Source organism: Ornithorhynchus anatinus, chromosome X1, assembly GCF_004115215.2.
Source record: "Ornithorhynchus anatinus isolate Pmale09 chromosome X1, mOrnAna1.pri.v4, whole genome shotgun sequence".
NCBI lineage: Eukaryota > Metazoa > Chordata > Mammalia > Monotremata > Ornithorhynchidae > Ornithorhynchus > Ornithorhynchus anatinus.
In genome coordinates, this window is record NC_041749.1 from 49,683,119 (window position 1) to 49,695,466 (window position 12,348).

The 12,348-nt window shown below is 45.3% G+C and overlaps 1 non-coding gene across 1 annotated transcript; it reads right to left on the reverse strand.

Annotated features, from left to right (window-relative positions):
* Positions 1 to 2,060: 2,060 nt before the first annotated feature.
* On the reverse strand, positions 2,061 to 2,198 carry LOC114807150. The gene has a single exon (XR_003755203.1). It is a non-coding gene; the product is annotated as a small nucleolar RNA SNORA7 (small nucleolar RNA).
* Between the last annotated feature and the right edge of the window lie 10,150 nt (positions 2,199 to 12,348).

Sequence of the window (12,348 nt, forward strand, 5' to 3'; positions counted from 1 at the left end):
AAATAGGCAGATCCCATCTGATATTTCAGGCAGAGTCAGTAGTCCAATCCAAAGAAACGGGGTAGGACACTACCTTTAATTCAGCATTGTTTGCGTTGGATTTGTGGCGAAAAGGCAAGGGAAACCTGGGTATCAATTCCTTATGAGCATCTTCAGATTGACTTGGAGCATGCATGATTGACATTTAATGTCCTGGAGAAGCAGTGATGCTTAGTGGATAGAACATGGGCTTGGGTGTCAGAAGGACCTGGGTTCTAATGCATGACTTTGGGCAAGTTGCTTAACTTCCCTTCACCTCAGTCACCTCATCTGTAAAATGGGGATAAGAGTGTGAGCCCCATGTGGGACAGGGACTGTCTCCAACTTGATTAACTTGTGTCTACCCTAGTGCTTAGAACAGTACTTGGCACTGTTAACAAGTACTATTATTATTATTATCATTATTCCCAGCATACTGGCAATCCTATCTTCCACTTCTCACCTTGCTAACATCCTGTTTTATTCTGGGAATTACTGTGAGGCCATCCAAGGTGGGGTGGGGGCTCAACTGGTCGAGCTCCTCTGCCAGCCTGGTTGGAAGGGTGACGTCAGGGCTCCTTGGACGAGCTTGCAGGTGGGACTGCTTCCCTCATGACAGTGATGATGATGGGGAAGCCTTGGTTGGGAGAGTTCAGGACCAAGAACCTGACAGAAGAATTGACTATGGCACAAGTGGTTTGCACAGCCCCAGCACCACTCACCCTTTCTTCTCTCTGCCCATTGCGTTTCCAATAGGGCACAGGGTACGATTATAGCAAGCAGGTGAACCATGGTGGATGCAACCAATTGCCAAATGTGCCCAAAGGCATTCTGCATTACAGAATTACATATATGTCCAAAGTTACTGTGGCCTACTGCCAAAGCTGTGCCGACACGTCTGGAGTATGCCAATTTCTGACAAAGAGGACCACTCGAGGAGTACTATTTTAAAATTTATTTGACTTGGGCCTGAGTCTCTGTGACTGCCACCCAAGAAATTTAATTTTAGTCGAAGGATGACATGGTTTGGCTGGTGGGAATATGTAAAAGACATTTAGGAAAGTCTAGAAAGCATCCAATACCTTGCTAATCCCTCATCTGTGTTCAGGTCCAGGGAAATGTGGTGGGCAGAGATTTTGTAGGGCATCTACTGGTCAGAGTCCATCCACTTCTGACTCCAAACATCTTTATATGAGTCTTCCTTGATGGTATTTTACCTATTATGCCAGGACCGTGAATCAGTCCCTCAAGTCATTTTCTTGAACACAACTTCTCCCTGGATATATCCCTGCAGAATAAATGTGATATTTGAAGAAAATATTTGGTGAGAAAATTCATTTTTATATGTACATCTGCCTTATCTTAAGTGTCTACCTGTGTTTAGGCCAAGCAGATAGAGAAAACCTTAGCTGAACCCCATAACCCAAGAACCCCAACATCACCACATCTACCTATTAACAGAAGGCATCACAGGCTTTTCCAGCCCTTGACCCCAATCCTCTCTGCTGCCATGAGTTGAGTTGGGACAGGCTGGGAGCAGGGCAAAGGAGGGAATTCCAGGCTGCCAGCCCCCTAGGCATCAGTTGTCAATCACTTGGACTTTGCAGGCTAACTAGGAGACACACCCAAGGACACAAAATCCCACTTCAAATGTGCTCTGACTGCAGGAGTCCAACCTATTATTTTTTTCCAGCCCTATAGTATTGGCAAATCCACCTATCATTAAACAGCTAACAAGTCAGGCTCCATTGTCCTGTCTTATGTTGTCGAGTTGTCTCCAACCCATAGCGACGCCATGGACTCATCTCTCCTAAAATGCCCCACCTCCATCTGCAATAGTCTGGTAGTGTATCCACAGAGTTTTCTTGGTCAAAATCAAAATGCCCCACCTCCATCTGCAATCGTCTGGTAGTGTATCCATAGAGTTTTCTTGGTCAAAATCCAGAAGTGGTAAACCACACTGCCTCTTTCCGCACAGTCAACTTGAGTCTCCGCCCTCGACTCTCTTCCATGCCACTGCTGCTCAGCACAGTTGAGTTTTGACTTGTAGCAGATTGTCTTCCACTTGTTAGCCACTGGCCAAGCTAGGAATGGAATGGATAGACCTCTGCTTGACTCTCCCTCCCGTAGTTGAGATTGGTCGAGTACTGGAAACTCTCCAAGTGCCACCCTGAGAGGGGGCAGGCTCCATTACTACCATTAATTATGAAAGAGGTAGATTCTTTTTTCCTTGCAGACAGAAGCATAGAAAAGTTGTTGAGAATAACAATGGTTTTGGTTTATTGCTTACTATGTTCCAAGCACTGGAGTAAATGCAAGATAATCAGATCAGACACAGCTTCTGTCCCACATGAGCCTCATAGTCCAATGGCTGCCCATCCACCTCCACATCAAACAGAAACTCCTTATTGTAGGCTTTAAAGCACTTATCTTGTCCCATACTACCTCACTTCACAGATCTCCTACTATAACCCAGCCCGCACACACTAGTCCTCCAGCACCACTTTACTCAATGTGCCCCAGTCTTGTCTATCTTGCTGCTGACCCCTTTCCCACATCTTCCCCCTAGCCTGGAACTCCTTCCCCATCCATTTATGCCAGACCACCGCTCTCTCTACCTTCAAAGCATTATTAAGGTCACATCTCCTCCAAGAAGCCTTCCCCGATTAAGCCCTCTTTTCCCCAGCTTGCTCACCCATTTGCATCATCTATGCACTTGGATCTGTGACCTTTGAACATTTGATATTTGTCCCACTTCCAACCCCACAGCACTTATGTATGTTTTAAAATTATGTATTTTAAATTATTTAAATTATCTGTCCATTCTGCTAATTCTGTTGCAATGTATTCTCCCAACTGCGTAGTACAGTGCTCTGCACATAGTAAGTGCTTAATAAATATCATTGATTGATTGACAGCAGGAAGGAGAACAGGCATTTCACCCCATCATACAGATGAGGAAACTGAGGCACAGAGAAGTTGTGACATGCCCTCGGTCACCCAGACAGATTAGAACCCAGGACTCCTCACTCTCAGGCCCATGCTCTTTCTCCTAGACCACCCTTTTTATCATCTACTTGATCTTCTTTGATTGAGGAAAGGAAGTTTGCTGGGTGATGATGATGATGATGGTATTTGTTAATCACTTACTATGTGCCAAGCACTGTTCTAAGCTCTGGGGTAGATACAAGGTGATCAGGTTGTCCCACGTGGACCTCACAGTCTTAATCCCCATTTTACAGAATAGGTAACTGAGGCACAGAGAAGTGAAGTGTGTATTGTACATTCCAAGTGCTTAGTACAGTGCTCTGCACATAGCAAGCATTCAATAAATATGATTGAATGAATGAATGAAAGTGACTTGCCCAAGGTGACACAGCAGACAAGTGGCGGAGCCGGAATTAGAACCCATGTCCTCTGATTCCCAAGCCTGTGCTCTTGCCACTAAGCCCGCTGCTTCTCCAGCTGGGTGAAGAATAGAGCTCCATTCTGATGAAGAGCAAAAGTGATTTTGACATTACAAAATGTAACCATTTCTACACATTCCCCCAAACCCAAATCCCAGCAGTCTAAAAGTCTTGTTCAGTTAGCTCTTCCCCCTGCTACCTACTGCCTTGTGTTCCCTTACCTCTGAGATTGAAACTGATAGAGGAATGGGCACAGAAGCATTGAACTGCCCTCCAGAAATGTCCAATTGCTCTTTAACATGCATGCTGACAGCTACCAGGCCCAGCTCTCCTTCAGAGGAGTCCCCAGTGAAGAATGACCAGCCACCACCCAACCCCACATTCACTCCAGTTGTAACACTTCAACAGAGCAATAGCCATGGAAGAACGAAAGGGCAGACCACAATCTCTGAGGCAATGAAGTCATTTTGATTCCTTGAGTTCTTGCCTGCATCCCATTTCCCAGGAGGGCTCAAACAGTGGTAGGCGGGTTGGGGGCTGGGGAGAGGAGCAGTTTCATTTCCGACTGTCTGATCTGTTAAGGGCTGCAGAGATTAGCCACAGATAGGGAAACCTGCTGACACCTCACATGTTTTAAATCTTCCTTGGGAAGCAAACATCTGTGCTGAACTCTTTAACTCTTGATGGGAAAGAAAGAAGCTCAGTCAACATGCCTACCTAGATGGGTGGAAGCTAAGCCCCATGCATGAAAAGAGACGTGCTTGGAGATTTCTGGGAAATTTCTCATTGATCCCTAGGTGGAAAGTGTGCCTAGCATTTTATCCCTGTTTTCCAGAGGGGCTAAAGGCAGTAGAGAGAGATTCAGCTAAAAGTCAAACACTCTTTGCATTTGAAGACGATATCACTGATGGTGAAATTTGTGTGGGTGTGTATATGTATGTGTGTTGCTGAGAAGCAGCAAGGCGTAAAGAATAGAGCACGGGTCTGGGAGTCAGAAGGGCATGGTCTGCTGGGTGACCTTGGGCAAGTTACTTCACTTCTCTGGGCCTCAGTTACCTCATCTGTAATATGGGGACTGATACTGGGAGCTCCGTATAGGACAGGGACCATGTCCAACCTGATATGCTTGTATCCACCCCAGCAGTTAGTATAGTTCCTGGCACATAGTAAATGCTTAATGAATATCATAATTATTATAATGGCAGTGCTGGAACTAAAATGTGGACTATATGTTGCACACACTCTGCACCCACAAAAACATGCTATATCCCAAGATCCTCTGTTGATATAACTCCCAAACCAGTCTTTTTTTCTGGTTGCCTTCCCCAGTTGACCAGCCCAGATAACAAATGGCTTCATGTATTTACTCCTCACATTCCAGAATACCTTGGGCAAGTAGGTGAGCAGCGATCTGCAAAGCCATTTTTACTCTTTTGCCCCTTGTTTCTCAGTGCCTAGGGGTAGTCAGTTACTAGGCATCTTTGGGATGAGGCTCAACAAGCCTGTTAGAGAAGGACAAGAAATGAGCCTTGTGCTGGTTTCCTCCCAAACTTGGCAGAAACACAGCTATTGGGGTTCTAATAAGTTAATTACTGGCAGGAAGTGATCTTCAGGGAAATTCAGGACAGGTTAGGCTTTGGTTCTCTGTACACAAGGCCGTGTCCTCATTGGAGACCAGAATTGTGAGGATTGATTCCTTTGGAAGAATTTTACTTCATGGGCATGGTCAGTGCAATTCAGCTAAGTAGCACTTTTTTGTGTGCCATTTAGAAGGTGGCCTCTTTGGAGTTCAGGGCCCCAGGGGATCTGATGCAGTTGCTTTTGACACTCATGACAAGAATGGTCTAAACACCAACCCCCTTCCTACACTCCCTCCACCCACACCCCCTTCTTCTTCAGGTGGTCAGGGGCCTAGTAGAGAGCAGTTTCCGTGACCCTTAGACCCGCTAAGAGACAGAGTGTTGTTTCACATTCCCACCACTAAGGTTGCTTTGTTACTCGCTATTTATGGATCAGGGTCTGTTCATGCTTTGATCCAAAATGACCGGAGTCCTTGGGAGATCTTGCTGGTGCTCATTCCTGGGGCAAAAGAACACTTTGAATATGGGTGGTGGCTTTTGAAGGGCAACTTGTCCAGCTGCTGAAACGGAGAAGCCACAAGGGTCCTACCTGAGCAGATGATGCTGACTGCATAGAGGAGAGTGAGCAACTCCCAAAGGGAAACCATAGTTTGAAGGAACACACTGCAGCCAAGAAAGCCTATTCAGTTCACATGAGTCCGGTGAGAGGAAAGTGGTAGCCAACATCTGGACCCAAGGGATTTGAAATCTTGCAGCCACATTAGCGTTCGCTGTGAGGGAAATGCCATTTTCCTAAACTGACTGTACTATATTTAGGGTTAATGGACCTTTCTGCAGAGGCATTGCAATTTCCTGTTGTGTTTGCTCTGTAATAAAAAGGAACATGAATACAAATAGCCAAGCCATGTGCAAACATTTGGCTTCTGGTTTTCAAGGCTTGTAATTGGGCTATCCTACAGGGGAGATGGATGGCTAAGGTCCAATCCAGGGCCTCTGGTCCTATCTGTGTGCAAGGGGTCCCGGTCACTATTAGCCTGGGCAACGGACAGGGCCTCTTACACCAGTGGAACCTTTTGAAGGCCTTGTTCTTCAAAAGAACTTCAATAAATATGATAGATTGAATGATAGATCAATTAATTGTTTCTAGTTTGGGTAGAATCAAAAGATCTGTTTTGTGTTTCAAGTTCTGGAAGCTGAAAGGGGTTGGGTGATTGAGTGGTTGGTAGTTCTGGAAGGAGAAAGACAACCAGGTTTCAGTTTTGCTGTGTGATTGTGGGCAAATCTCTCAACCTTTCTATACTTTGTTTTTTTCCATCGGCAAAATCAGATCAGTAGCATTTTCCAACTGAAAGTGCTCTGGGAGCTGTGGAAGTCTGGAGTCTACACATCTTTAGCACAACATATGGTGGGAAGTTGTTGGCCCTGATTCTCTGATTTCTTTGAAAAGTCATAATAATCTGTCAGAAAGGAAGGGAAAATCACCAAACTGTAGAGCGAAAGCCTTGAACTTTATGGTTGTTTTCTTTAAAGTGATTAGATTATGTGTATCTTTCCCAGATGATGAGGAATAGGATCCACCACCTATGTCAGATCTGAGCAATGACACTTTTGCTTCTCAGTTCCTGAGTAATCCAGGAGAACCACAGTGATGCATAAACTAAGAACAATTCTGATTAATCCCCTTTTTAGGTGAAACGTATGACTTTTTGAAATGCACTGGAGCTGTCACTATAAATGAGGTGTAATTGGAACTCAGACACGTCTATGCTATTTCTTCTTGTATTTATAGTGATGGAAAGCAGAAGAGATTTGACATGATTGGAGCTAAGAAGACACGCAATTAACTGTTTAGTCCACTAGAACTGTCTCTAAATGAAATAGCTCAAAGCCAAGTGAATGCTGCTTTGACGCGAAGACGACGTGAAGAGGGCTGGGTATAAATCTTTGCCGTGAGGCTAGGCTGATTGCTTCTGGTGCCTGGTTTGCAAAACTGGCACCCAATCCTTTTCTGGTTTTGCATCAGCTTTTTTTATGGAAAAGCTAGAGCATAACACTGGGGAGGTTCTTTCTTTAGGAAAGTGGAGCAAAAGGAATGGCATGGTCTCAAGTTGTGAGCATGCCTAGATCAGAAGATGGAACTTTCATGGAAAAACTAAGCGTCAGAATCCTCTCTCCTCCATCTTGGCTCAAAGCATACTGTAAGGCCCTTGTCCAAGAAGCTATTTGGACAGTAAATTAAAAAAGCACACCCGATTAAGAGACAGTGACATTGATTCCACATCTCTGTAAGGACTAAACCATCACAATAATCTTACTAACTCAAGACACTCTTCAAGAAGAGTTGAGTGCTTGACCAGGAATTTCTGGCCCTTGATTCAGGCCTGTTGGAGCTTTTTCTCCAGCTAGAGGAGTCAGTACTGTTTTCCTCAGCCTCTTGTCCTGAGCAATCTAGGAACTGTTATTGTCTTGGGTTTGCAGAGAGACAGAAAGACATATTTTGCTCGGTGTGGGCAGGCAATCTGTATTGCTGCAGCTCTATGTCGAGTTTAATCGTATCTAGGCAGCTGGCATGAATCTTCATTGGCCTATAAAAGTGAAATACAATGGCAGCTTCCCTAAGCTTTCTTGTTCATGTGGTACACGATGTTCCTTGTGACAGTTGTAAGGAGTGGAGCACCCATGATTTGTGTTCAAGTACAGTAATAGACTTAGGAGTGTGCTATCATTTTAATGAGCTCAGGCTAGTCTTGTGCTGGACAAGAGATCAGGAAGCTGAACTATACACTGTACATGGACCACATAACAATTTAGAAGTTATAAAGGAGGGTATATTCGGTTGCTTCCCCTTCCCGTAATTTATTTTAATACCTGCCTCCCCACTAGATTTTTAAGCTCCTTGTGGGCAACAAACATGTCTTCCATCTCTATTGTATTGCACTCTCCCAAAGTCTTAGCACAGTGCTTTGCTCACAGTAAGCACTCAATAAATACCATTGATTGACTGATGGATCGATTGATGCATGAGAGTAGAAAGGAGAGAAAGTCATTAAATTCAGTCAAAAATGCAGAGATGGAATGAGGAGTGTCGTAGAAAATGGCAACTATATCCACTTTTGTGTTCTTTTAATTCTTGAATGTTCACCAATTCAAGATTCCTTTCTTCTCCATGCAACTGTAAGCTCTTCAAGGGCAGGGGGTGGTGTACATATTTTCCATATGTCTCTCTAGTACCTAATGCAATGTCCTGCACTCCGTAAATGCTGCTGCTGATGGCAATGATGAATGTTTGTCAGTTGCTATTTATAAAATTAGGTGACATAAGTATGCCCTCTTTTTGCTATTTCTAGGAGGCTTTATGCAGTTGGAAGATGACACAAGTCAGAGAGGAGACAGAGTACTTTGAATTTCCCAGGCCTCCTTCAGAGTTATTCCTCAAAACAGTAGAGAAGGAAACCTAAGATTGTAGCCCCCTGTGAGTCTTAAGAACTGAATTAGTTGCTACAGGTGAGAGTACACTAGCACTAGCAGCAGAAACCATCATTCGTTGCAAATAAGGATGCTTTCTCCAGGTGAAGGGCTCATTTACCACCAATAACAATGACCCTCACACCTAGGGGTCCTCCTAATCTGGAAATACCACTGGCGGTTGCAAGAAAGAAAGAATGAAAGGGAAATTGCCAAGATCCTGGCCTTGGGTGAGGGCCTTGGGTGAGAAAAGGAAGAAAGGACTTTAGGGGCTTTGGAATGTCTTGCCTTTTTTTGGACTTTCTGGAAAATAATGACACAGCCCAGAGGAGAAGTATTTTTCATTTACCCTGGTTTAGGAATGAGAGAAATTCACTCCTGCGGGCGGGGAAAGCAGGTGAACATCCGCAGAGAGAATTTATTTAGCAACTTCACAGCCTCCAACCCAGCTCAGAGAAAACAGGAGCAATTCATGGAGGAGGCTCCGCTGGCTATTTCCCAGTAGCGTGTTCTAATAGAATGAAGACTGGATGAAGAGTCAGAGCCAGCATTCTAGTCCTAACACTGCAGCAAATGTCCCGGGCTGGTCCCCGAAAAGCAATTACCCCCACTGTACAGCAGGGATGCTACTTCCTGTCCTGACCTAGCTTATGGGAGAAGCAATGAGGCTGAATGAGACTAGTACCGTGGCTACAAGAGGCACACAGCATGCCAGTTTGCAAAGATTGAAAAGAAACCAACGGGGGTCCCGTGTGCTGCTCAATGCCTGTTGCCATCCCGACCTCCTTTCCAGTCCAACGAGAAGGAGATGAATAAGTGGTGGGTTTTTGTCATAATTTGCCGTGGTTTGTCTTGAGACTTCTGGATTACCACCAGCGGGTCCACAGCAAGCCCCTGAGATTGAAAGCTACATCATTGACAGTCGATGTCCGGGTAAGTCAGAGTAAAGTCTGACGGGCTGTCAATCAGGTTGATGTGTTGATAATGTCAGGGCTTGGAAATTGGGGCTAAGGCCGTGCCTACCTAATGGGCTGTTGCAGCTCAGAGTCTGCTCACTGTGGACACTGTTTAGGCAAATTGCCGGCTTGCCCCGGGTGGCATTACGGAGGAAACAGGGCTTTCTACTGAAAAATTATATCGGCAAAAACATGCCTGCCTGGTATAGGCCCAGGAAAACTGTAAAGCACTTGGTGTCACAGAAGAAAAATAGCTAGAGTCGCTTTTAAACCAGCCTCTCTTGGGTGTCCCAGAATATTCAACTAAATGTCTTGCCCCCTTTTTGACTTGCCCCTTGCCTGGAGGGGAGGGCTGTGGCAGTCTGGAAGGCGGCACTCAATCATTCATCTCTCAAAATTTACCGTCAGTGGGAGCCCAGGGCAATACTTCTCCACCTGGTACCGGGGATGGGGAAGGGATGTCAGAAACTGCCTGTCGGCTTTAAATGGTGTGATCTTAATCTTTACGGATGGCGAGATATTAAAGCGGGACTTTATATTACAGACATATTTATTTAATCCGAGGGGAAACCATAGCTGTTACAGCCTCCGCCTGCCTTTATAAAAATAGACCTAAGGGAGATTTATAATCAAACTACATTAAAACTCATGGTCATTCATCTCCACCTGTCCTCCCTTACAATCTCCAAAGCAATAGTAACAACAGGCAGGGGAGTTAGATCTCATTGGTAACCAAGCCTCACAGTCACCACATCAAGGCCTCCATTAACCAGTTCCCTAACGAGAAGTGGGGTCTGCTGAAGAGTTCACTCTCCTGGTGGAGGCTCTGATGCTGCTCTATCATATTAAGTTTGCTATTCCAGATTTCTCCTTTCCAGATTAGTTTAACTTTCTATTAAACTCCTCCCTAGAGCTGTAAAATTTCACTGTGCTTTAAACGTTGCCTTTCTCTCTTATCAGAGTGGAGATGATGTGAAACCTATAATAAAAATCAAGATTTATTAAGCCTTTACTTGGTGTCCCCAAGGCTTGAGAGGAAAGATTATTGGAGTTACCACGTCAGATATTCAGGGTCCTCGCAACCCTCATAAAACTTCCATTAGCCGCTGCAAGGAGGGAGGAGGGAAAATGGAGACACTTGCTCTTGGTACAGCGGTTCCAGCTGCAGAGACCTGCGGTAAAACCCAGAGATATTGGTTTCCTACCCAGGGTTTTGATTCAAACTGAGTGTGAAATAAATAATGGAGAATTAAAGTGAGTCCCAATAAAAGCAGCATGTCTTGACAATTCTATTTCTCAAATGGCCATCTATCGAGCATACTGAATAATACAACTCATGCACACAATAAAGAAAATCGGGGATTTTCAGGTTAGTTTTTATTAGGGAGGTGGGAAGAGGGAGGACAGCCCTGGTGTTTTCAGGCAAAGAAGAATTTAATAAGTTATTTATCTGTTTTATTATCAAAACAGCTGGGTCTGCACACACCCTGCCTATGCTGCCATTTCCTTGCACGCCTCATCAACACACGCTGGGAGAAGATGGAGGGGAAGAGTCTCAGTTTGGCTGCTCTGCGTAGCTTCTCCTCAGGGGACAACTCCAAGGGACCGAGCCCCAGGCCCCTTAATGCCTGGTTTGAGGTCCCACTCTGAGCTTCCCAGACATCTGAGCCTTGTGCCTTTGGCAGGGTAATGTTCCTCTCAAGACCACTTCGGGTCCAAAGAGGGATCTGGAAGGCAAGATGCTGGGTTGGGAGTCCGAAGAACAGTTTTCTTAGTCCTTGCTCAGCCACTGACTTCACAGTGAAAACTCAGACTGCCCCTCTCCGATCCTCAGTTTTCTTACCTGTGAAAGGGGGAGACAGATTTCTGCCTTCCTCATCCCTTTTAGGGATGTTGTGAACTTGGATGCGAACAAAGTCTGCGGAAGGATACTCCGAGAGTTTCCAAAGAAGAGGTGCTCTAAAAATTGAAGGTATTTTTCTTCCTTGGGGATTGGACTTCACCTGGAAAAAGGTAAACGGCTACGAAGATTTCTTTGAACTCTGCCCCACTCTATATAGGCCTCAAGACAACTGGGAATCTTCCCATTGGTTTCTCACATCTCAAGAACCTCCAGTGGTTGCCCATCCACCTTCACATCAAAGAGAAACTCCTCACCATCGGCATTATGGCACTCAATCAGCTCCCTCCCTCCTACCTTACCTTGCTGATTTCTTACCGTGACCCGGCTGTGTTACTTTGCTCTTCTAGTATCGGGCTATTCCTTAGAGAACCCATTCCACCCACTCTGCTCCTCTCAAACCAACCTACTCTCTGCACCTCAATCTTGTCTCTTGCCGCTGACTCGTTCACATCCTCCCTCTGACCTGGAACTCCCTCCCATTTCATATGTGCCAGACTACCACTCTCCCCACCTTCAAAACCCTTCTAAAATCATATCTCTTCCAAGAAGCCTTCCCAGGCTAAGCCGTTCATTTCCCCCTATGTGCTCTCCCCTCTGCGTCAACTCTGCACTTGGCAACCCTTAAGCACTTTGATACTCACTCTGGCCCCATGGTGCTTACGTAAATATTCTTATACTCTACCACTTCCCCTATCCTTAATCTATTTTAGTATCTAAACAATACAGAGAAGCAGCGTGGCTCAGTGGAAAGAGCCCGGGCTTGGGAGTCAGAGGTCATGGGTTTGAATCCCGGATCTGCCGCTTGCCAGCTGTGTGACTTTGGGCAAGTCACTTCACTTCTCTGGGCCTCAGTTACCTCATCTGTAAAATGGGGATTAAAACTGTGAGTCCCATGTGGGATAATCTGATCACCCTGTATATCCCCAGTGCTTAGAACAGTGCTTTGCATATAGTAAATGCTTAACAAATACCACCATTATTGGAGCAGCGTGGCTCAGTGGAAAGAGCCTGGGCTTTGG